At 40.4% G+C, this 22,586-nt stretch overlaps 1 long non-coding RNA gene across 1 annotated transcript; it reads right to left on the reverse strand.

The window, feature by feature from the left end:
• Positions 1-3,031: 3,031 nt before the first annotated feature.
• On the reverse strand, positions 3,032-19,486 carry LOC116652980. The gene is made up of 3 exons (XR_004306267.1): positions 19,186-19,486; positions 11,482-11,728; positions 3,032-4,803 (listed from the first exon to the last, which is right to left on the reverse strand). It is a non-coding gene; the product is annotated as an uncharacterized LOC116652980 (long non-coding RNA).
• Between the last annotated feature and the right edge of the window lie 3,100 nt (positions 19,487-22,586).

Raw genomic sequence — 22,586 nt, forward strand, 5'->3', positions numbered from 1 at the left:
TGCTGCACATATACAATTCTGATTTTGACATAGGTTATCTTATGTATAATTCTAATTACTCAGAATTACAATCAGCCTGTGGTGGTTCTTACGTTTGAAATATATATATATATATATATATATATATAAATGCTTGATTAAATGTATTTTTTCTCAGCTAGGTCATTCAAAGACAACTCAAACCATAGCTTCTTGTTTGACCACCAGTACCCAACACAGTGTTAGCTGTAGGGACAAGGACGTGCTGTTTGATTCTGCTTTCTCCTAGAGGCAGGTTTAATTCACAAAGGTTTATTTATCTCGTATCTTAAGTAAATATCTAAACAGAAACAGTAAGTATTCTATATCTGAGAAATGATTCTATTCTGAACAGGAATACAAGTCATAACATTGTTGACTATGCAGGACAGGGTTTTGATGGAGTACCCTGTGTCTCCTACCTTTGGGTGAAAACGGCAATTTCCTGATGCATGAAAATATGAGAACACAATATTATGAATATCTTTCTACTTCTTTTTCTCCAGTCAGTTCTGTAATATATATCCCATGAATTAGAAGATAGGTAGGTTATTTTATGAAAACAACTAAGTTGTATATATTAGGGCTTTGAGTAGGCTATATCATTCATGAAATTTATGATGGTGAAAAATTGGGACATACAATCTCAGGGTTTTTTAAATGGTGAGATGGTTTCCCAGTCACGTTTTGTGAAGGAACTCTTTGGGTTCTGTAAATGAAGCTAAGATCAGCCTCATCCTTCAGAGTTACATCTCTAAAGGATGCTCTTTTGAACTTGCAGACTAAGTAACCTCTAGAAAAAAAAAGTGTAATTTGACTTTCTCATGCAGGTGGTTCCATAGTATATTTATTAATAATTAGTAAAATGTAGACTAAACTGGGCCCAGAACTGATTTACTCAGTTCCAGATATACTCCAGCAGCCTTTTTGTGGACTGTTTTGCAGTGCCTAAGGGACTGTCTGAGGTAATGGATGAATCAAGAACACAGTGGCACTGCCAGAGTCAGAAAAAAAAAATGGAAATGTAGGAGTACAAGGAAAACAAAAAGCTTAAGAAGGGGGGTGGCAAGGGCACTGGGGTTGTAGATTGAGCTGTTAACTGTGAGTATGAGGAGATTAAGGAGAGCTTTGAAGGCAGCAAGGGTGGCAATGTGAGTCAGCATTCAGAATGTGTTCCCTCCCTTCTGGCCAAGCTCACTGTTATTTTACAAATGTCCTTCTGAGCCTGTAGCTTGCAGCTTTCTGTAACTGTAAGAAAAATTAATCACTGATCTGAATGAATTTAAGAACACAGATCACTGTAGTCATAACATCCCACACATCTCAATTCTATCTGCACATTTCCTCCACGGGGGTGGTACTGCTAAGTGCAATGAGAGCAGAAAGCCCTGGATCATTGTTTTTCAGCTGGGAAAAGAAAAAGAAAGCCACCTGTTAAAGAGGAAGAATAGAATTTTTATCTGTATGCAATGGAAAACAAGGATTTATACTTTATTTACTACAGCTAAGACATATGTGGTATTACAGTGCTAAAAAGGAGCAATCCCTCCCTTTAAAACAGAAGTGTAGACACGAGACATTCAGCCATGTTGAATAGCTCATTGACAGCCTCTTCTCTAAGTCACTGTTCATCCTCTATAGATATCAAAAATAGGTAGCTGGGCCTCGTTCTCTACTGCTGTGAGTCTTCATGAAGCTTGAAACATTTAAAGATGCTGAGGTACATGCACCCAGGTTACTGCTTTCTTGAATAAGAAGGTATATATGGAAAGAATCGTAGCTTTTTTTTTTTTAGCACCAGAGGTAGTTATGCTTATCAACAGTGAAGATGAATCACTATCAGTTTTATGGAGGATCCTCCTAAAGGTCAAACTAAAAGATGTCCATGACAGATGTGTGAGAAATGAATTCTCACATTGCTCACTGGGAGTCTCTGATGTAGCCCCAACATCACGCTGGTCTGAGAAGGCATCCTTATGATAACTGTATGCAGCTAGGCAGGAAACAACTCACAGTCTCACTTTATGGAAATCTCCAAGGCAGGCAAAAAGAAGTAGGTATACATATTGACCTGAAATTTTCTATTAAAATAGACACGGTTTTTAATGGGGATTTAATTAGATTTGGACTACATGAGATTTATTCTGTGTCCAGATTTATTCCTTGGACATTTCACTGGAGTCATCTAAATTGTAAGGGGCAGATTTTAAGACCCCTTCTTTTATGTTAAATAAGACACAATGTGCCTGGCTATAAAGACCTTGAGAAAAATTCTGAATTATTTTCTCAAGATTCAGATTTTGTTGTGAAGAGTTCAAATTTCTCCTTGTAGGAAGGGAATCAACAGCAATGTCTGTTGTGCTTTCAAAAAGAACTTAAGCAGTGCTGCAAAATAGAAATTGACTACTCATGTCACTACTTCAAATGTGTGAAATAGGAAAGGTTTTTATTCACCAGTGTGGATTTTAAACCAGAAGCTCTGTAACATTGTTTTCCTCATCAGAAAAGACCATGAAGGAATAGGGTAAAGTGAAGTGAACTGGGACATGGGTGTTACAAGCCACACAACTGATCTTTGTGTACTTTTGCTTGCTTTGTTTTCACACTTTGGTTTCTTTATGGCTACTACTTGGCCTCCTTCTTCACTTTCAAGATACGCGATATAACATGAAGACTAGACAAATATTAGTATTACCTATGAAAGAGGGAGGTTAAGAAAAGATAACAAGATACAAAGAAGAGGTGAAGATTAGTCCTTTGCTGAAGACTGTTTATTCTTTTTTTATTATTATTATGACTTGCGTTTAAATTATTTCTGTTAAAAATTGGAGATATTCCAGTGGCGCAGTGGTAGAAGTGCCGCTTGCAACACCAGAGGCCCGGTGTTCGAATCCCCCCTGTGGCGCAAGTGGTAGAAGTGCCGCTCTGCTACACAGGAGGCTCGAATCCCAGGGGTTGGATTCGATGATCTCTAAGGTCCCTTCCAACCCGCACCAGACTGTGATACTGTGATACTGTGAAATGAAAATCTTATTCTCTTCACTGGATTTCATAGGAAGGATGATGCTAACTCGCAGCAGCAGCCTGATCATGAATTTGTGCAGCCTGATTTTGTGGGCAATTCCCCTTCCTGCATTCTGTTTCCCAGCTGCCCTGGTCTCCTTTTGTTGTTCTGCGGAGTGCATGGGTAGACTTTGTGCAAGGAACACATTATGCAAAGTGGGATCATTTCTCATACCTTGGGCCTGTCGACAAATCACAGTGCTGCTCTGCAGTCTGTGCTGCTTCCAGAGTAGCAGTCATAGGCTCCCTGCATTTGAGTTTTTGGTTTGCAGCATGTATGGTGTCAAATCTGCTCCCGTAGTCTCATCAGCCTGAGTATTACTAATACTCCCTCCATGGAAAGTAATGAGATCATATTCCCACTGAAATCTCTCAATTTACGTCCCTTCCTCGGTGTTCAGGGAAAAATGTCTTGTTCTCAGCCTCTTCAATGATAAGCATGTGGGAACCTATTTCATGGGTGTAACATCACTCCTCAACACTTTTTTAGCATTATCTTTTGATGATGGAAAATATTGGAGGTTTTCTTTACAGCTAGAATTGGTCTGTCATGCATTTTTTGCGACCTTGTTATAAAGCATCCTATGATAAATATTTGGGATGACAAGAACTGATTGACATGGGCATTCTGTCCTGTTCATGGGCAGTTTTACATTAGTGTCATCTCGCTAGACCTGAATTCTTCAATCTGACAGCTGGAGAAATCCATCTTTCCAGAAGGACATGTGCTAATCTCTAACTATGATCATTAGATAACACATCATGCTTTCAATAGAACATGCTGAAATCTGGCATGTTTTGGATGATGTTTGATCCCACATCTCAAAGCCTTTTTCCCATAGACCTGTGTCTCTGTGCTTTTAAAGCCTAATGTTTATATATATATATTAATGCGTAACCATAGATATCCGAAATGCTTGCTACGTAAATAAACTACATTTATTTTTTTATTTTTTTAATGTGATGTAATGTATTTTGACTGAAAATACAATTAGTTTCAGACTTACAGGAGAAGAAGCATCTCTCTACTGAAATTACTGTTGCTTTTACAAAACCTGCTCCATCTAGCAGTCTTGCAGAATAAAGTAGTGGAGGAAACAGCTCCCTGTCCTTCCTTTTCCAAGAACTGGAAATATTCTGCAGGTTGGGAGAAAAAGAATAAAAATCCATCAAAACAGTACAGTTGATTATAACTGAGATCACTGGGGCAGTTGCCTTTTCTATTCTCCAGTCTACAAACTGTAGTGGTAATTTTGAAGAAGCTGAAGAGTGTCTGATTAGGCTAAGAGGAAAAAACAGATTTTTTCTTGATATTGGTCTTGACTGAAGGAAAAAGATGAAGAACTTCATAGGTCTCAGAAGGAGTTGGAGAAAACTGGGCAGGTAGCGCCAGATACAGGTGACCACAGTAGATGTGTAGACTGATCTAATGGTAGGATTCACTATGGTTGGAGAAAGTAGGAAGAACTTCTAAAACTAGGAGGCGGTCAAATTCTGTCTCTTGAAAAGCAGAAGTGTAACTCATTGGTAAGTGGAAATCAACTCCTTCAAGAAGGTAGGTGGCTATGACTTTTACTCTTTATATGCTGCAGCAGGACAGAGATGTAGTGATCCCACATGGAAGCACAGGGTAGTATTAACATTCACAGGTAGCTGATGATGAGACAGAGAGCCTTCATTCCAGTAGATGGTTCATTAGACCTGCCATCTTGCCTTGTGTTCCTGTGGGAAAAAGTTTATGCAAAAAAGGCATTGTGTTTTGTTTTTTTCATTTCTGGGTTTACTTCTCTTAATGCCAATGTACTTGTTGTACTCTTCAGTAGTGGGGCTCAGTATTGACTGACTTTGCGATTGTCTACGGAAGCAAGGTGAGGAGAATGAAAGCAGAAATCTATGGAACCATGTCAGCAAGCAAGTGGAAACACTTTGAAAGCTCAGGTCCCAGGGTTCTCTGTTTTGGGCTGAAGATTCTGAAGATTGTGGTACCTGGTAGAGAAGTCTCATGGTTGTTGCAGTTCACAATGAATGATGAGAACAGTTTTGGGGCTTCCTAACAATAATGCATTTACTGTCAAAATGTGTATTAAATTAGAAGCATCAGAATGGTGAGGACAGGAACACAGTGAGAGTACAGTGCAAATACAGCTACAGAACTAGGCCATAGGCTAGGACATAGACACAAAAGATCCACCCTCTCCTACCTTCTCCCTTTGAGCAGAGCAGAGGAATGTTGAATCCGTAGCACTTCTGCTACTTGCAGAGAGACTCTAAGACAAAATACAGTTATCTGTGCCTTTACAAAGAAGTGTCTTATCTTTATTCTACCTATTGAGTTATAGAAACAAAACCAGACAAACACACTCTGTCAGTGCAGTGACACTCTGTGGTGATCAACCATTACTCAGTTCCTTACTGCTTTGGTACTGATAACTTTTCTGCATGTCTCGGATGAAAGATAATACTGTTACATAGTTTGTGAATAGGTCAGTCTGCCAAGTATCTGGGTAAAATCCCCTACAGACAATCCTCAGAAGCCACCATGACCCTTGAGAATTCCCAGTAGAAGGGATTCTCCTTGCCTGTATTGGAAACAAGTGACTGTACAGCAAAACCACTGAAGCTTTGGAACTGACACTGCTGTACCTGGAGATGCAGACCTTCTCCATAGGGAGGAAGTATGGTCTCCTCACATCTTCTCTATGCTCCATGCAACAGAGAAATGAAAACTTGAAGACCTTTCTTACTCAGATTTGGCCAATGGATTCAGATGTATCCAGGAGGGACTGTCAGTCAGATATGTGCACAAGTGAATATGCACATGCACTTTTTGTTACGGCAAATAAAACCACTTATCTGTTCTTAAAGATCAAAGTGACGATTGTAAAGAATAAAGAATATATGAGAGCTGAAATAATAAAACCAAGGCAACTTCAAAGCCTAGACTCATAGTCCCAACAAAATGAAAAATCAAATGTGATGGAAATGATTTATTTCTTATGACAGAACTTATGTTTTACTATCTTATGAAAAATTCTCTTGGTCTTTGCTTCTGCATAAGGCCATTAAGAGAGAAGGATGAATATCTCTAGTCGCATTCTCCTCTATAAAAAACATTTACAGGCTGCTATTTGACCCTCCAACCTGGCAGAACAGCTTTTATAGCTTTTTACTCATGACATTGGTGTGGGAGTTTTCTGAGGCCACAGCCGAATGTGACTGAGCAGCTGTTCTGCTAGGGATCACTGATGATCTTTGTGTGAAAAAGGTGATTCACTAGAAGATTAAGTGTATATTTGCTCTATATAAAAGCCACATAGCTTACATATATTCCTTTGTTTACTCTGGCAGATTTATGAGATGATACAGATGGGTTTCATCTCAGACACTTGGATGTCCAACTGTGTCTTGTTCTCTCCTGCCAGACCAGAGTGTATTTCCTACAGAACCTTCCCTACAGATCCCTCTGATCTTAGGCTTATCCTGAGAAAACAGTTGATGCTGACGTTTATGAAGGTGTGATGGTTTTACTTGCATTCTTAGCCTTGAATTTTTATCCCAATTCTTTGCATCCCTTGTTTTCTGCCTTTGAGCTGTCCCCAAGTGATTGGTTATGTGTCACACACAGGTTTTGCCTTGGGGGAGGGAAGTCTCCAGTCTGTGGCATTTCATACTGAGTGACTGTGGAGCTGACAAGAACAAACAGCTTAGATCAAACTTTCATTGCTGCATTACTCTGATCAGATTTTGCCAGAGCACATTTGTGCAGACAGATCAAGACAAATTTTCATTCCTAATGAGAGTCTTCAGTTTCAGCGAGCATACCATCAAAGTCAGAGCACATATAGTGTGGCAATAATCACCTAAGGAAAGAGAGTGTTCACTGTGCACCACATTTGTGTGCTTTTGTTGTTGAAGGATATAATAAATGAAATGCAACATTATATTCTTGGAAAGGCCAGGGATCAATGAGGCACTACCTAACTTTTCTTTTTTGACATCTTTAGACATTTCTGGGTTTTGTTGAGAGTATATTAAATTTTTTATGAAGCCTGTATTGAGGAAATGTTATGCTCGGTTTTCATTCTTTGCTTCCATGGCAAAGCACCCCTGAGAGACTCATAAATGGACACAGGCTGTAGAGAAAGTATGGAGTTGAGGAACATCCAGAAGTGCCTCAGGACTCCTGAGTACTTTTGGTTCTACTGTTACAAATTGCACACCATCACCTCCCAGCTTGGTTTAGTTTAGTTCTAGATCTCTACACCCCATATAGTTCTGCTACATTTCTTGCCTGTTCTCCTGTTAGTGTTCCTCTTTTAAAACTGCTGATGGGTGCAAAACCTGAGAAAACTGATCTGTACTGCTTCAAGAAGGTGCCCTGTACAGATAAGGGAACTCTAGGCAAAACCTAAGGATATGAGATTAGACAGTTTCTGCTATGTTAGGTACCTACAAATGGTTAATTCTCTTTCTGTTCTACTTTTCTATCTCCCTTGCTACAAATGATGTTTAAGATTTCTGAAAATAAGGCAGAGAATCTAGATGCATGTGCTTAAAGATGTTATGGACTTGCACATATGTTCAGTGTCGCTTTGAATGAACCAGAAGCAGGGGATACAAAATGAGAATTCACCAATGAGAATAAATGATACAGAGGACAAGGCTTGGAGTAACTCTAGGGGCAACAAATGTATGGTACTGATTACGCATTGCTTGGATTTTCACACTGCATAAGAATTGCTGTCGTGAACAGAGATATGCTCTAATGCAAGTTAAGGTGTTTCAGATAAGTCCTTGTCTCAGGTTTTCTAGTGTCTGCAGCTACTTTTATAGCTGCAAAAAGTGAAACAGAGATGAGGGTCTGTTGGCCACAGAATTTCAGCTTTGGAATGAATGAATGTTTCCACCTGAGAATTGTCCTCAAACCCCCTGCAGAATCCTCATCCTCACTGAGTGTAACTGACTACGGTACCACAAAGCGTATGTTAAAGGCCTGAGCCCAATAGACAGCCAGACTAACAAGTGCCGGATCTGCTCTGCGGCCGCATCTGTCTGACTGTGGGAGTCGTCCAGAAGCTGGATTTCAAAGAAGAGCTGTGCCAAAAAGGCAGCCTTCACATCTTCTTCAGTATGCAATGCACGGGGCAAGGTATGTGACTCTGCAAGGTATGCTATGGCAAGAAGAAGCAGGAAACAAGTTATTTCATGGCCAGTGATGAAATGTGTGGTATTTGGTAATCATTTCTGCTTTATATTAAGGACTGTGCACTGAAGAGTTTCCCACAGATTCACTCTAAAACTGCTGAATATAGCTCCCCAATAATGTGATTATCCATATAACGATCTATGAAGGCTCTATGCTACCACCTTTATGTGTATGCGGAAATTAAAAGCCTGAATATCAGTTTGTTCATTATAACTTCTCATATTTAGCTTATTTATTTATTTATTTATTTTACATGTGGGGTTGTTTTAGATGCAGGAGAGTGAGATCAAATAAATGCTTAGTCATAATTCACTCTTTTTTTTTGTCTTAGTGATTTACGTAGTGCGTGGCATAACAAAGCCAAGCCATAAATTTTGTCTCAGACACTCATCAACATAGCAGTGAGAGATGTTGTTGCCAGCAGAATTACCACATCACTATGGCCACATTTGTCTTCTTGCTTCATGTAGGTCACATGGATCACAATTAAAAAACAATACACAAACACAGCTATTAAAGAACATAGCTATTCTCATTGAAATTCCTGACTAATTTAAGATACAGCTTTGATATCTTGTCACAGATATACAGTGACTTATTATGCAACAGCTACATCTGCTTTCCATTGTAATTTACAGATTCTGTGTCAAGAGACAGAAAGATTTGGACAGCAAAAGGGAGGAAGGAAGGGAAGTTCAAACTCAGATAACTGTAACATTAAAGTTACAGGATTAATTCCTTTGGACTGTTATTGGAGATGTGGAGCAGTGGGATTCGAAAATAAAGAAGAAAATGTGTTGCAGTAATATATTGCCTGCTAGAAACAAAGCTCCTCAGGAAGAGCAGAGAAGTAGGGCAGGCTCAGCCCTCTGAGCAGGCTGGAAGGAGAGCTGTGCAAGTGGGATCTGCTCTCCTTTTCTAACACCAAGAGGTATAACTATGGGGCTTATCCCAATCACTGTCTCCGATTCCAAGCCCCAATAGGTATCTTCTAAAGCTTCTTCTAGCTTATATTTCATTAAATTTCAAAGAGTCGTTTCCTCAGTAGGGTCCATAGGACAGCTTTTCCCAACGCTGAAAAAGTCAGCCTTCATTTGTATCACTATCAGCAGTTTGATTCAGTTTTATCCTTCCCTTCCTGAAAATTATGAAAGGATTTCAGAAAGCCACAAAACATAAAGCAGAAGCACTGGAACAGTGTGGGCTAGTCCTAAAAGATGTACTTGATATATGTGGGATAAACCCACCCCTTTTCAAATGCCTTTCATTACTGGCTATCGAGCAAAGCTAGTTGTGTAATTTTGACTGAACATTGACCTCCCAGGAAAGTAAAGGGGACAAATAGGAATTCCTTCACAGTCTAGTTGCTGTCAGATTAGATTAACTCTCCTCACTACCAAATGCCCAGTGTTTGACCCGCAGCAACTGAGTAGTGCTTGGGTACTACTCTACACACATTGCACACCACTATTAGAAGCATCTTGAGTGAGTTTTTGTCTGTATTTCAGTTTTACTTGTCCACAAAGTCCAAGATTACATGATGATTTCTCTCTCATGCTTTGTTGAGATGCTGGTCTCTTACACACACACTCACATGCATACTTGCTGTGGGGCAAACTGCCCGTGGTTCACAGCCCAGTGGTGCTCCAGGTACAATAGCAAAGACAGCTTCTCATATGCACGGACATGAGGATGAGGACTGGAAGTGAAGGGTTAAGTCTCCAGGGTCTCACATAGCTCAACTGTTCTTGAAAGTAAAGGAGACATCCTTCCATCCCTTGCAAAGTTGCTATTTTATCACAGGATTTGGATCCATACTAATTTGGATCCATACTACAAGTACAGTCACGGTATTCCAGGCCTTGAAACTAATAGAAGATCTAATGGCAGGGGTAGGTAGGTATATAGGCAGTAGTTTGAGTGCCATATCTCCATAGGAAAGGAGAGCAGTATAGCACAGTGCTTGGTATCATGGCTGGCACAGACTGCAAAGTGACATGGCAATCACAGTTAGCCCCTCAGCTCAGTCTCACAGCATATTGAGTATGGGTATCTGCCCATAGTGAGTTATATGACCTAGGCTTTAATGTGGACAGCTGTGGGCAAATTTTCATGGACCTGGGGAAAGATTTTCCCTGGAGAGCTGGTTGAATGTAGAAGGCAAGAAGATGCATTTGTTCTCCAACCTCATTTTCAAAGGAAAGGCAGAAATGTGTGCAAGCATCTGAAGCTGTGACTTATATGTGGCATGGAAATAGTCAGCAGTTGTGTTCAGAAAGTGCCAAAAGAACAGGATCCTCATATGCTCTGTGGCAGGTAACTGTAAGTGAGAGGAATCACTGTTAGCTGCTCACTTGGAAAATATGTCCAGTGTTTTAAAAAGGGTCTTCATTTCTGAGGTGTGTCATGGAAAGAAAGTCCAGCCAGGCGTTATTAATTTTTGTGTGATATGGACAGAGTCTTTCTAAGCCTTCCTTCCTAGCGCTTTGCCATTGAATTCCTGCGGACTGTTCTGCCCTCTAGTGACGGTCACGTTATTTAACTGTGTGTCATCCATTAAAGTGACGCTGGTTGTAGCTCTGAGCAGAGATAAGTGTCTGGAAACCTCAGGAGATTTCATAGCAGAGCCCAGGGCATGTCTGCCCTGTTGCATCACTTAGCCAACAGAGAAGTAGGCTGTGCGACGAGCATAACTTACTTAGGGCTAGGTGTAAGGCTGAACGAAGCACAAATGGTAGATCTGCCGCTGGAGCTGCAAAGGGCTGGGAAAGCTCTATGTAAAGCTCTGTGCAAAGCAGTAGAGGCTAGGACCAAGGCTGTGGGCCTTGAGCAGCCCACAGCTTTTTAAGCAGCTCCTTTTCAACTTTACACCAATGGTAAATCTATGACTCTTTCCCAGCCTGGAACCGAACCTGGCTTTAAATCTTGAGCTTGACTTAGCCTTGGGTCCGGACTAGCATAGAAGAAAATAGACAAGTAGTTCAGAAGCAGTGGCAAAAAATCTTTTTACATTTTACAGCTTCTACTGGCATCCTTTAAGCAACTCCACTCCAACAGGCATTTTAGTCTTAGCCTTTAACCACCCTGACCCTTTCCCTAACCCCATACTTATGTCATGGCTAAACTTTGGCCCAGGTTGCCACAGGTGGCCCTCATGAAAAAATAAGACCTAAAAAATGTTTTTTGCAACCTACCTCAGGTTCAGTCCAGACTGAGCCAGGCTCTGCTGGCACCCCAATATAAGCAGTGAGGGCCATGCAGTCACAGTCCATTACCTGGTGATGTCATAGTCTGTTGCTCAGTGATGCCTAGTGCCCCAGTACAGGGAAGCTGCTGGAGAGGGTTTAGAGGAGGGCCATGAAGATGATCAGTGGACTGGAGCACCTTCCCTACGAAGAAATGCTGAGGTAGCTGGGCTTTTTCTTCCTGGAGAAGAGAATGCTGTGAGTATACCTCATTGCAGCCTTCTGGTATTTAAAAGGGGATTATGGACGAGATACTTAACATGAGCCAGCAGTGCACTCTGGCAGCCCGGAAAGCAAATGGGATCCAGGGCTCCATCAGGAGAGGGGTGGTCAGCAGGGATAGGGAGGTGATTGTCCCTCTCTACTCGGCTCTTGTGAGGCCCCATCTGGAGTACTGTGTCCAGGTGTGGAGCCCTCAGTACAAAAAAGATATGGAGATTTTGGAAAGGGTCCAGAGGAGGGCCACGAAGATGATCAGGGGGCTGGAGCACCTCCCCTATGAGGACAGGCTGAGGGAGTTGGGTTTGTTCAGCCTGGAGAAGAGAAGGTTGCGGGGTGACCTCATTGCAGCCTTTCAATACCTGAAGGGAACTTACTCCTGGGAGGGGAGTAAACTCTTCAAAAGGGTTGACAATAGCAGGACTAGGGTAAATGGATCCAAGTGGAAGGAGGGAAGATTTAGGTTGGATGTTAGGGGGAAGTTCTTTACTAGGAGAGTGGTTAGGCCCTGGAACAAGCTGCCCAGGGAGGTTGTGGATTCCCCGTCTCTGGAGGTGTTCAAGGCCAGGTTGTACGGGGCCCTGGGCAACCTGATCTAGTAAATGTGTATGTTTGGTGGCCCTGCCAGGCAGGGGGGTTGGAACTACATGATCCTTGAGGTCCCTTCCAACACGGGTCATTCTGTGATTCTGTGATTATAAAAAGGAGGGGAATCAACATTTTACTCTAGTAGATAGTGATAGGACAAGGGGGAATTGTTTTAAGCTCAAGGAGATAAGATTGGATGTCAGGGGGAAGTTCTTCAAAGAGAGTAGTGAGGTGCTGGAACAGGCTGCCCAGAAAGGCTGTGAAGGCTGTGGATGCTCTATCCCTGGAGGTGTTCAAGGCCTGGTTGGATGGGGCCCTGGGAAACCTGGTCCAGCGCCTGACCTGGAGGTTGGTGGCCCTGCCTGTGGCAGAGGGCTGAAACTTGATTCTTGGGGCCCTTTCTAACTCAAGCTATTCAGTGATTTGGGTCATTTGGGTTGGAAGACACCTCTATGGTCAGGTCTAACAGTTAACACAGCACTGCCAGGTCTACCACTAAACCAGACCTGTCCAACCTACAGCCCTGGACAGCCAGGAATGTGGCCTCAGAGGGTTGTAAACTTCTAACAATATTATATGAATTTTGGTGATATTTTTCATAAGAAGATTGTGTGTAGCTCGAGTGTGAACTGCGTGGGTGACAGTGGAGTGCTGTGGAGGGGAGGGCACAGTGCAGGCTGTCTTTCACATTGCCTCACATTCATTTGAACTGAAACTGAAACCCACACATGCTACACATTACATGTGCTTGTGTCACTTGTTGAGTAATTTTGTAGTTCTCGCATCTTCAAGGTAAAAATCAGCTTATCAATACTAAGTTTCAAACAATAACAGCATTTAAAATGAGATTTAAACTATAGCAAGCTCAAGTTCTGGCAATTTCATGCATTTGGCTAAACACGGACATGTGAACAGTCAAAAATATGCAGCTGTGCTTATGTACATTTTGATGTAGGAATTTGAGAATAGGTTATATGGTTTCTAAAAAATCACCCATTTTTCAGTATATTTGCAAATCCATTTGACATAAATATGAATGAATATGAATTTTCAGTTGGAAGGTACAGAGTTGCATTAAGACATTGAACTCAAAAAATTGGTTATGTACTCTGACTGGACTTTTTAAGACCTTTGTTACCAGAAAGAAAGATCCCTCGCTTCACCGTCACACATTATTCATGCATTTGCTCTCAATAACTTCCTGAAGGGGGGTTGTAGTGAGCTGGGGGTTGGCCTCTTCTCTCGTGTAATCGATGATAGAACTAGAGGGAAGGGTTTTAAGCTGCACCAGGGGAGATTCAGACTGGACATTAGGAAGTATTACTTCTCGGAAAGGGTAGTCAGGCATTGGAATGCACTGCACTGGGAGGTGGTGAAGTCGCTGACCATGGGAGTGTTCAAGAAACGTTTGGATGTTGTGTTGATGAATATGATTTAGCTGGGAAGTATTGGTAACGGTTGGACTAGATGATCTTCTAGGTCTTTTCCAACCTTGTAATTCTGTGATTCTGTGTGATTCTGTTTTAAGTTTAACTTGCAAGGTCAAGTGTCCCACTAGTTTTATGTTTGTTGCCCTCCCTCTCTCTCTCTCTCTCTTTTTTAACATATAATAAATATATAAGTTTTGTTGCTTCTATACGTTACCTATATTATGCATCTTAATGCAGCCCCAAGACAATTTCTCATTGCTCAGTGCAGTCTAAGCAAGTCCAAAAGTTGGACACCCCTGAGTTAGAGCCCTGCTGAATGAGGGCAAATTTGTAGAATAGTATCTGGCAACTCTTTTGACATTTCAAATTAATCTTTATTAACTAATTTTTTAAGAGAGGCAAAGTGCTCCCTAGCTGTTCATTATTACAACATTGTTCTAAGACAAATACTTATTCATTTCTAGATTCCAACTGTACCTAATTAACATGTTTTTCAGTCTGTGTCTCCTTTGTCATGTTGTAAAGGAGCAGTACAAAGGCAACATCTTATATGCTGAAGAGTCATGCTGCTTTAGTTTGAATTGTGGACTATCACGTCAGACTGCAGAACTAAAATCTAGTGGAAGGTTTAACACTTTGTAAGAAGCAATCAACAAAGAAAGCCACACAAAGCAATCTTGCATTTGTGGTTTCACCTTGATTAATCTTTCTTTTTGAAACATCACTTTCTTCAGCCACAAATACCTCCTCTAGATGCTCGGAACTTTAAATCATAGAATCACCAAGGTTGGAAAAGACCTAAAAGATCATCCAGTCCAACTGTTCACCAATAGCTCCCACTAAACCATGTCCCTCAGTACAACATCCAATCGGTCCTTGAACACCCCTAGGGTTGGTGACTCCACCACCTCCCTGGGCAGTCCATTCCAGTGCCTGACCACCCTTTCTGAGAAGTAATATTTCCTAATGTCCAGCCTGAATCTCCCCTGCCACAGTTTGAAACTATTCCTTCTAGTCCTGTCACTTCATTACACTTCATTTCAGTGGACCCACCCAGAAACCTATTAAGCTATACTGACTTTATTTTAGGTAGGTTTCTTCCCAGATCACAATGCTTATCATGAGGGTCAGGATTAGGGCTAGACAGTGGTGTTGGATTTTTCCTCAGTCATCCAAGACAAAGGAAAGCTCTGTTCTACCCAACAGATTCCCTCCTAAAATCTAGTGGATGTTCTATTTATTAGATAAAATGCTAAACAAATACATCTGGAGATCATCTCAATTAATTCTAACCAAAGCATTGCTTTTCAGTGACTTCTACCCTGTTCACTGAGGCAACTGCACAAGTGAAGAACCTCTTTTAGTTTGAGCAAATTTCATTGAAGAATTCTGATACATAGCTTCAGCCTTGGGATAATTAATGTTTTTAGGAAAATGAAGAGTACTTAAGACAAAGTTGTATTATAGGTTACTCATAAGGAGCACTCTGCCACTCCACTGCCATTGCAAGGATATTGAAACTATTGAGCTTGTAGCATTCATTTGTCTTATTCAGATAGTATTTGTCCATGTAAGCGCCCAGTGCTTACTCTTGCACTGTGGGAATGTGAACTTCCATTTGTTTTTTAATTAAGAGATCTTTTATATCCTTTTGTGCTATCATATATGTATTAAAACAAACAAGCATTAGAAAAACTTGTTATGGGCTCATGATAATATTGTACAAATCACCTGGGGTAAGCATTTCTGCCACTACTTAGAATTTTTGGCTCACATTAGTATCCCATACAGGTACATCTGTTTATTTTTCATGAAAAATAGATTGGTATCGTCAGAGTGCAAATATGATGTGAAACATAATCCTTAGGGTAAAGTTATCATAAGCTATTGCACAAGCTGTGTTTAAATATCAGTATTCAAATAGAACATTTGAATGTAGAGCTGTCTGGAAAGGTTTTCTCCATATCTTATTCTTCTTACCAAAACTGATATTCAGAATTTTTTCTATGCATGCAGGTGCAATCACATTAGCTTCTGTCTCCAAAACACAAGTCTGTTCAGAGACTCATTTCTGACTCAGCTATCTGCGCTGCAGAGTTATCAGCTACAGATTTCTGTGGCTCAGAGGAAAGCAGTCATTACTGAGTCACTGTTGCCTCAGGGACCAAAATGTCAGTATGCTGTCATGTTGCCCACCTTCATATGTTCATTTTAGTATAAAATTCATTTAAAATACAATAGATAAGGTCTGACTCACTGGTCCAATCTGCAACATGTTTTTGATCTCAGCTGGAACTTGGTCTGATGCAGAGTGTAAAATAACCTTTTTGATGGATATTTACTTTGTGTGGGTGGCACCACCACATTTATTTTGGGTTTAATTGTTTCCTTCGCACCAGCCGTAGTCAAGCACTCCAGCAGCATCACTACAGTCAATATGCAGGCTGTGTGTTGCACTTCCATCATAGTCTGTGGACCTGGTGGCCAATAGTAGGCACAAACAGGCTCACTAAAAGTTATGCTTTAGAAATATTTGAGTCCTAAGAGAGAGATGCAAAATGCTGTCCATGGATTCCATCATACCAGCTAGGTAATTTTACTCTTTTCTATAACTATGAAATATCTGATAGCTGTTTGTGGGTGCTTGAAGTCTTGACTGAATTACAGGTTTGCTTTAATGCTGTTGTCAGTAACACTGGATATATATATTGCACTTTAGTATCATGGACTCTACTCACCACTGAAGTGAAGGACATACTAAATAATTCTGACTTAACCCTCTTTATATGTGAATGATGATGTTGTTTGTATTTGGTAGTTGTTGGATTTTTTTCTTTTTTTTTTCTTTTTTCTTTTTTTTCTTTTTCTTTTTTTTTTTTTTTTCCTCCTGCTATTAACTTATATCTTGTTTTAGAGTAGAACAAGAACATGATAGCTAAGATAGTTCTGCAGACTCTATTTCTCAAATGTTCTCTAGACTCTTATACCACCATCCTTCTAGATTCAATTCTTGAAGAAGGAGCTGGAGAAAACACCCTTTCATTTTCAAAGATCTCTAAAAATAGTAGTTAATTGCCTTGTATAGTCAAGGAAGCTTAATTTCTATAGATGTGCTTTTTAAGGGTCATCTTCAATTTCTAAAGTGTGAGCTCTAACAGATGTTCTCTAACAGATTGATGCTCTGACCTCAGATAGGTTGATCTCATGTTGTGGATTTTTTTTTTTTTTTTGCCTGTTATCTGTGGGACTAATGGTTATTCTTCTCTAACACAAGCTGTGAATGCTTAGATAGGTGTGATTGGAATTGGTCCACTGGATCAGATGTAATTGCTGTGAAAAAGAAATATGTACATGTAAAGGCTGGCTGCATGGGCTATCTATATGACTTGAAGGATTCACAGGCTTTTTCACTGGCTAAGTTCAAGCGGAAACAACAACAAAAAAGCATGTTAAAGGATTTTACAATTACCCTCAAAAAACAAGGAACTCAGCACACCAGTTGTTTAATCACTGCCACCTTCTTTGTGTGAACCATGACAAAGTGGAAGCTTATAAAGGGAACAACAACAACAAAAAAAAAGCAGTGAAAACAGTTTGCAGGTATTTCCAGGGAATCCCTATGCAAATATTGGACTAAATATAGGAGGCTGAGATATTTTTATGTGAAAGTGATGCAGATCGATAGCACAACCTCATAGCGTGTAGGAGCTAGTGTTAAATGGTGAATGACAGATGACAAAAAGCACAGCAGACAGTTGTAATGGGACTTAAAAGCACAAACCAGTAGCTTATAGTTGATGAAACTGAAGTAGTTTAAAGTAGTAATAGAGTAGATGTGATTGTGTCTTCCTGTCAGTGGTAAAACAGGGTTTCTTGCACTGAGGCCTTCAATATAACAAAGCGGGGCACAGGAACAGGTCGCTCAGAGAGGCTGTGGAGTCTCCTTCTCTGGAGATATTGATAAATTGGTATTTGATAAATACAGGCCCAAAACAGTAAGTTACGGACAGCTGGGAAGCCCGCAGTTCCCTCACAAAAGAGGTAGGACAAGCCGGCGTCACCCCGCTCCAGCCGGGCCCGGGGCTGCAGGTCTCGGCCTCTGCTGGGCGCCAGGTGGCAGCAGTGACCCAACAGCCGCTGAGTGCCGCCTCACCGGCCTTGAGAGAAATGTGGGACACGACATGGTAGAAATCTGGTTCTGAGCTGAAAGCAGGGAGCGGATTAACGGGGATTTGAGGGAAGAATTGCAGGGGATGGGTGCAGGCTGCTGCCGTGTGTTCACGTCTGATATAATCTTTCCTCCGCCCTCTGTATGCAAGTTGGATTTAGTCACAAAAATGCAGGCCTTTTACCTTGCAGAGAAACTGCATCACTGTAGAGATTCTGTGGTTGATACAACTCCATACAATCACAAGAACCCACTGTAACAGAAAATGAAGATAAGCAGCTTTTATATCCACATTTGCACTACACTCCGCACACAAATGAATATGATGAATATGATGTGATGGCTTCTGAATACATGATGGTTTCAATCTCAATTTTTGAAGTGTCTTTTTGGGTCAGCACGACCATGCATTCCACTACAGCCCTTCAGATGCTCATCATCTCTGTACACAGCGCTATGCATATTGTGTCCAAATAATTATATCTGAATTGTGAAAGAAACCTTATAAACCCTGTCGGAGGTAGGAGTAAGACTGTTGTTTGGTAAAAGGGATTAAAATGTAAAGCCTTAACCTGTAAAAAGGCTATCAAGTCTTTTCTAGTAAAGGACAAAGGGACAAAACACCATGGAGTTTCAGTGGTTCTGTAAATAATGCTCAGTGTTTTGCAGGGTGAGGCTTCCAGAGGTGGGTGGCAGGTATGACATGTTTTACTGTGTTTCAGCTGGTAAACAAGGTGTTCTTGTATCTGTCAGATTTATCCAAACTCTTCTTCTCTTTAGCAGTTTAAAAAGGGAAAAGAGAATCAAATTAATTCCAAAATAGTGGAGGAACAAATTATTTCTATACTTGATAACTCATATTTTCTATAACCTCAGGAACATCTCTTACTCAGCATCTATTTTGCATAATATAGATTGATTTAATTTTATCTTAACTCAGGAATGCCCCTAATACAGAAGGAGGAAGAGTGTCCCTCCACTTCCTCAGTGGAAGACATCAGCGGGGTGATCAGAGAGGCTGTCCTCATGTGACCTTTACGCAGCCAATGGAGAAATGCTTAACTGTTCTTTCATTTTGCAAGTCTCAGGCAGGCAGAAAGAAAAAGCAAAGAGCAAGACTGCAGCCTAGGGCTGTTCAAATCACTGTGTTGTTTGTTGTTGTTTTGTAACTGCATATTGTTTTACTGGGTTTTGTGTTGTTGTTTTTTTTTTTCCCTGCTATAGTCAATATCTGTTAAATTCTCTTACCGACTCAACATAATGGAGGTATCTTTACATTTCTATTCTAAGGAACTGATATTTTCTTAAATTTTAAAGAAGCTCCTAACTCATAGGTATGTAGATTTATTTCTTTGTAAGCAAGAAAGGATAAGATATTAAGCAAATATATATAGCAAGAGCAGTCAGGGAGATAATACAAGCACACCAGAACATTGAAGGAATTTCAAAAGTGGAACAATTAACCCTAGGTTCATGAAAATGAGATTCGACATACATAGAAAACAAAGGCTTTCTAGCAGCTTGCCTAGCAGGAGTTATGTAATAGCAGTCATTTGCTGCCTGTCTGCAGAGTACTTCCTTTTTAAGTCCCAGTAAGATGTTTAGCACACCTTGCATAGTGCAGCAGCAGCTTGAGCACCTGAGCTCATTGTTTTGTTGTTTGCACCTCCCTACCCCAAATGCCTGGAACTTTTGGTTACCCATCAACCCCGCAGGTACCCAAATCTTGCACCAGTAATATCTGTGTGGTCCGGAATAGCCCTAGTGCTGAAGAGCCATGATGCCTGGACCTGCAAAAATGACTCCTCAATGTTACATTTAGTCTGAAAAACTTGCAGGTAAAAAGGCAGGTTTCACTTCTAACTCATATATTCTCATAAGACTGTTTTGTAAATTCAGATCATATTACTCTTAAAGATAAGCCAGCTAACTCAGGTTGTTATCACTGTAGACATATAAAGACTCAGAATTCTTAATGAGGGAATGGAGTATACCTGCCACTTAACAGGAAAAATGCTTGCAATTAGACAAGTCTTTTATCTGAAGAATTTAGATGTTCTGCCACCTGATTGAAAAGCTTCATATGCACTGCAGAAAGTGTAAGAGAAAAACAAGGTAGAAATACATATTTAGTGGATTTAGTAGGCTTCTCTGGAAAACAGCCTGAAAGATCACAAGGCCTGCTTGAAAAACAAGGCATGAACTGATATTATCAGAAATTCATCAAATCACAGTGCAGAGCAGAGCAAGATAAACTGCTACAGAAAAGCAGAGACAAAATGGCTGGATGATTTGGATGAATTATCCTCAGGAGAAGAGGACTGTAAGGAAAAGTGGGAGAGAGTCACAGAATCATAGAATGGCCTGGGTTGAAAAGGACCACAATGATCATCCAGTTTCAACCCCCCTGCCACAAGCAGGATCACCAACCATCAGACCAGGCTGCCCAGAAAGAAATGAGAAGCATTAAGAAAGAGAGTTAACAAATGCAGTGGAGAAGCTGGAAAAACAAGTCATTATTTGAGCCATGTCTACTAGATTCTAGATTCTAAAATGAGGATGAAACACATCAAGAGTTAAGAAAGATTGAGTCAAGATACGGAAAGAGTCTGTGATGCTTCCAAATAAATTTGGATATTTTGAGGAAAGAACAACTTGTATGGCATAACTGCCAGTTATAAATATTGAATTGAAGGTCGGTGTTCGTAGTAAACATGACATGCTGCCATGAGCTTGTGCTGTTCTAGACCTGGTAGTTTATGAATGATGTAAAGTGAAATAGGAGCCAGTTAAAAGGTAATATATATCACATTGTGTTTCTGTGCTCTTATTTTTCATACTGACTTTTATGTTAAGGACAAGTAAGCTAAAACCGCGTTCATCCCCTGTGTAAATATTAGCATAAAGCAGAAGATGTCTCAGATTGATACCTCCTCCAGAAGCTATTACATGCCTTGTAACCAGACAAAATATTTAGTTTGTTTCAGAGCCAAATCCCATGCAGTCAAGTTTGTTTAGCATTTTATTAACAGTAAAGAGTAACCTATTTTCTCTTTTCTGTCTTTTTAAAGGAAATGCATATATATATTTAATGAGGCCATTGTAGTCATATACTGCTGCCGTTCTAGGAACTCTTCCCAGAGCGTAATATAGATGAATGCAACATTGCATTTATATGGGTTTTATGCCAGCATAAGATACTAACATGCAACCTGTAGAGCAGATAGATTTGATGACACAAATTCTTTTACTGAGACTTATCTCAATTCTGACCAAACCTAAGGTTGTTAAGGTTAGTTTTGCTCACTTTTCTAAGTTTGCCATGTCTGCCAGGCAAAAGCTTATGTGAAATGCTTGCATACAAGCCATTGAATAAAATCTACTTTGCAGTGACTACAACATTCAATGACTAGAATTTTAACAAAGACCAAGACACAGTTATGACATATATTTAATTCTGAGCTATCCACACCCACTACCTTTTTCTTGCATAAATTAGATTCAGACATAGAAGTGGGAGGGCTTGATATGTTTTGCTTTCAGGGAAAGTTCAGTTTTCCATCACCTGAAGGAGCTTAATGGCAAAAACTATGAAGACGATAATGCATAGAAATGACGGAATCACTGAATTGAAGGGGCTGGAAGGGACCTCCAGAGATCATCGAGTCCAGCCTCCCTGCAAAGCAGGCTCCCTACAGCAGGCTGCACAGGTAGACGTCCAGGTGGGTCTTGGGTATCTCCAGAGAAGGAGACTCCACAACCTCCCTGGGCAGCCTGTGCCAGTGCTCCGTCACTCTCACTGTGAAGTAGTTCCTTCACATGTTGGTGCTGAACTTCCTATGTTCCAGTTTATGGCTGTTTCCCTTTGTCCTGTCCCTAAAGAAAATACCTTCAAGCAGAAAGTTCAAAGAATGTTGAATTAAGCTTCATTTAAATTTATGTTTATTCTGATAAAATGTTTAGAGGTAGTTTTAAGACATTTTTTATAGAAGACTGTTTTTAGTTTTGCCTATAATATAGAACATATTATATAATAGACATGAAAAAAAATGCATGGATTCTGATTGCATTTCTTCATTAAGCACAATTACAGATTATCCTACAGTGTAATGATAAAGAGAGCTCACTATTTATGTAGGTCTGACTTTGCCACTAACATATTAATCTGACTGGACAAATTATATAACTTGATGAAATAATCACTCGTTATTGAAGCACCCTATAGTTACTCTCCAGAGAGACTTTCAGTTTGGCAGTTGGTTTTTGGGTCTGGAATAGTTTAATTGTCCACAATGAGTTCTGGGTAACCTTTTCCCCAGAACCCTTCCTGCCATGAAGTGTCAGACTGTTGTCAGTGTACATCACTTGTAAAGAATAGTCATAAAGCAGAGTGGGTGTGTTTTCAAGGTCAGTGAGCAGGCAAGCGACTGCAGGTCTATATGCAATCAACACCTTGCATTGCACAATTTGCAGCAGTGTTCAGAGCCCTTCTGTTTGCTGCTCTTTCTGCTGACTCTGTCATTCAGTCCTTTGTCTTGCTTTCCAGTCCACATACAAACTGTTCCTGCTCAAGGGGTTCTTACATCATCCTAGTCTCCACTGCTTCCCGTGCAGCAAATAATGTACGTGAACTGATGTTAACAGCACCT

This window comes from Coturnix japonica, chromosome 2, assembly GCF_001577835.2.
Source record: "Coturnix japonica isolate 7356 chromosome 2, Coturnix japonica 2.1, whole genome shotgun sequence".
In the NCBI taxonomy this organism is placed as follows: Eukaryota; Metazoa; Chordata; class Aves; order Galliformes; family Phasianidae; genus Coturnix; species Coturnix japonica.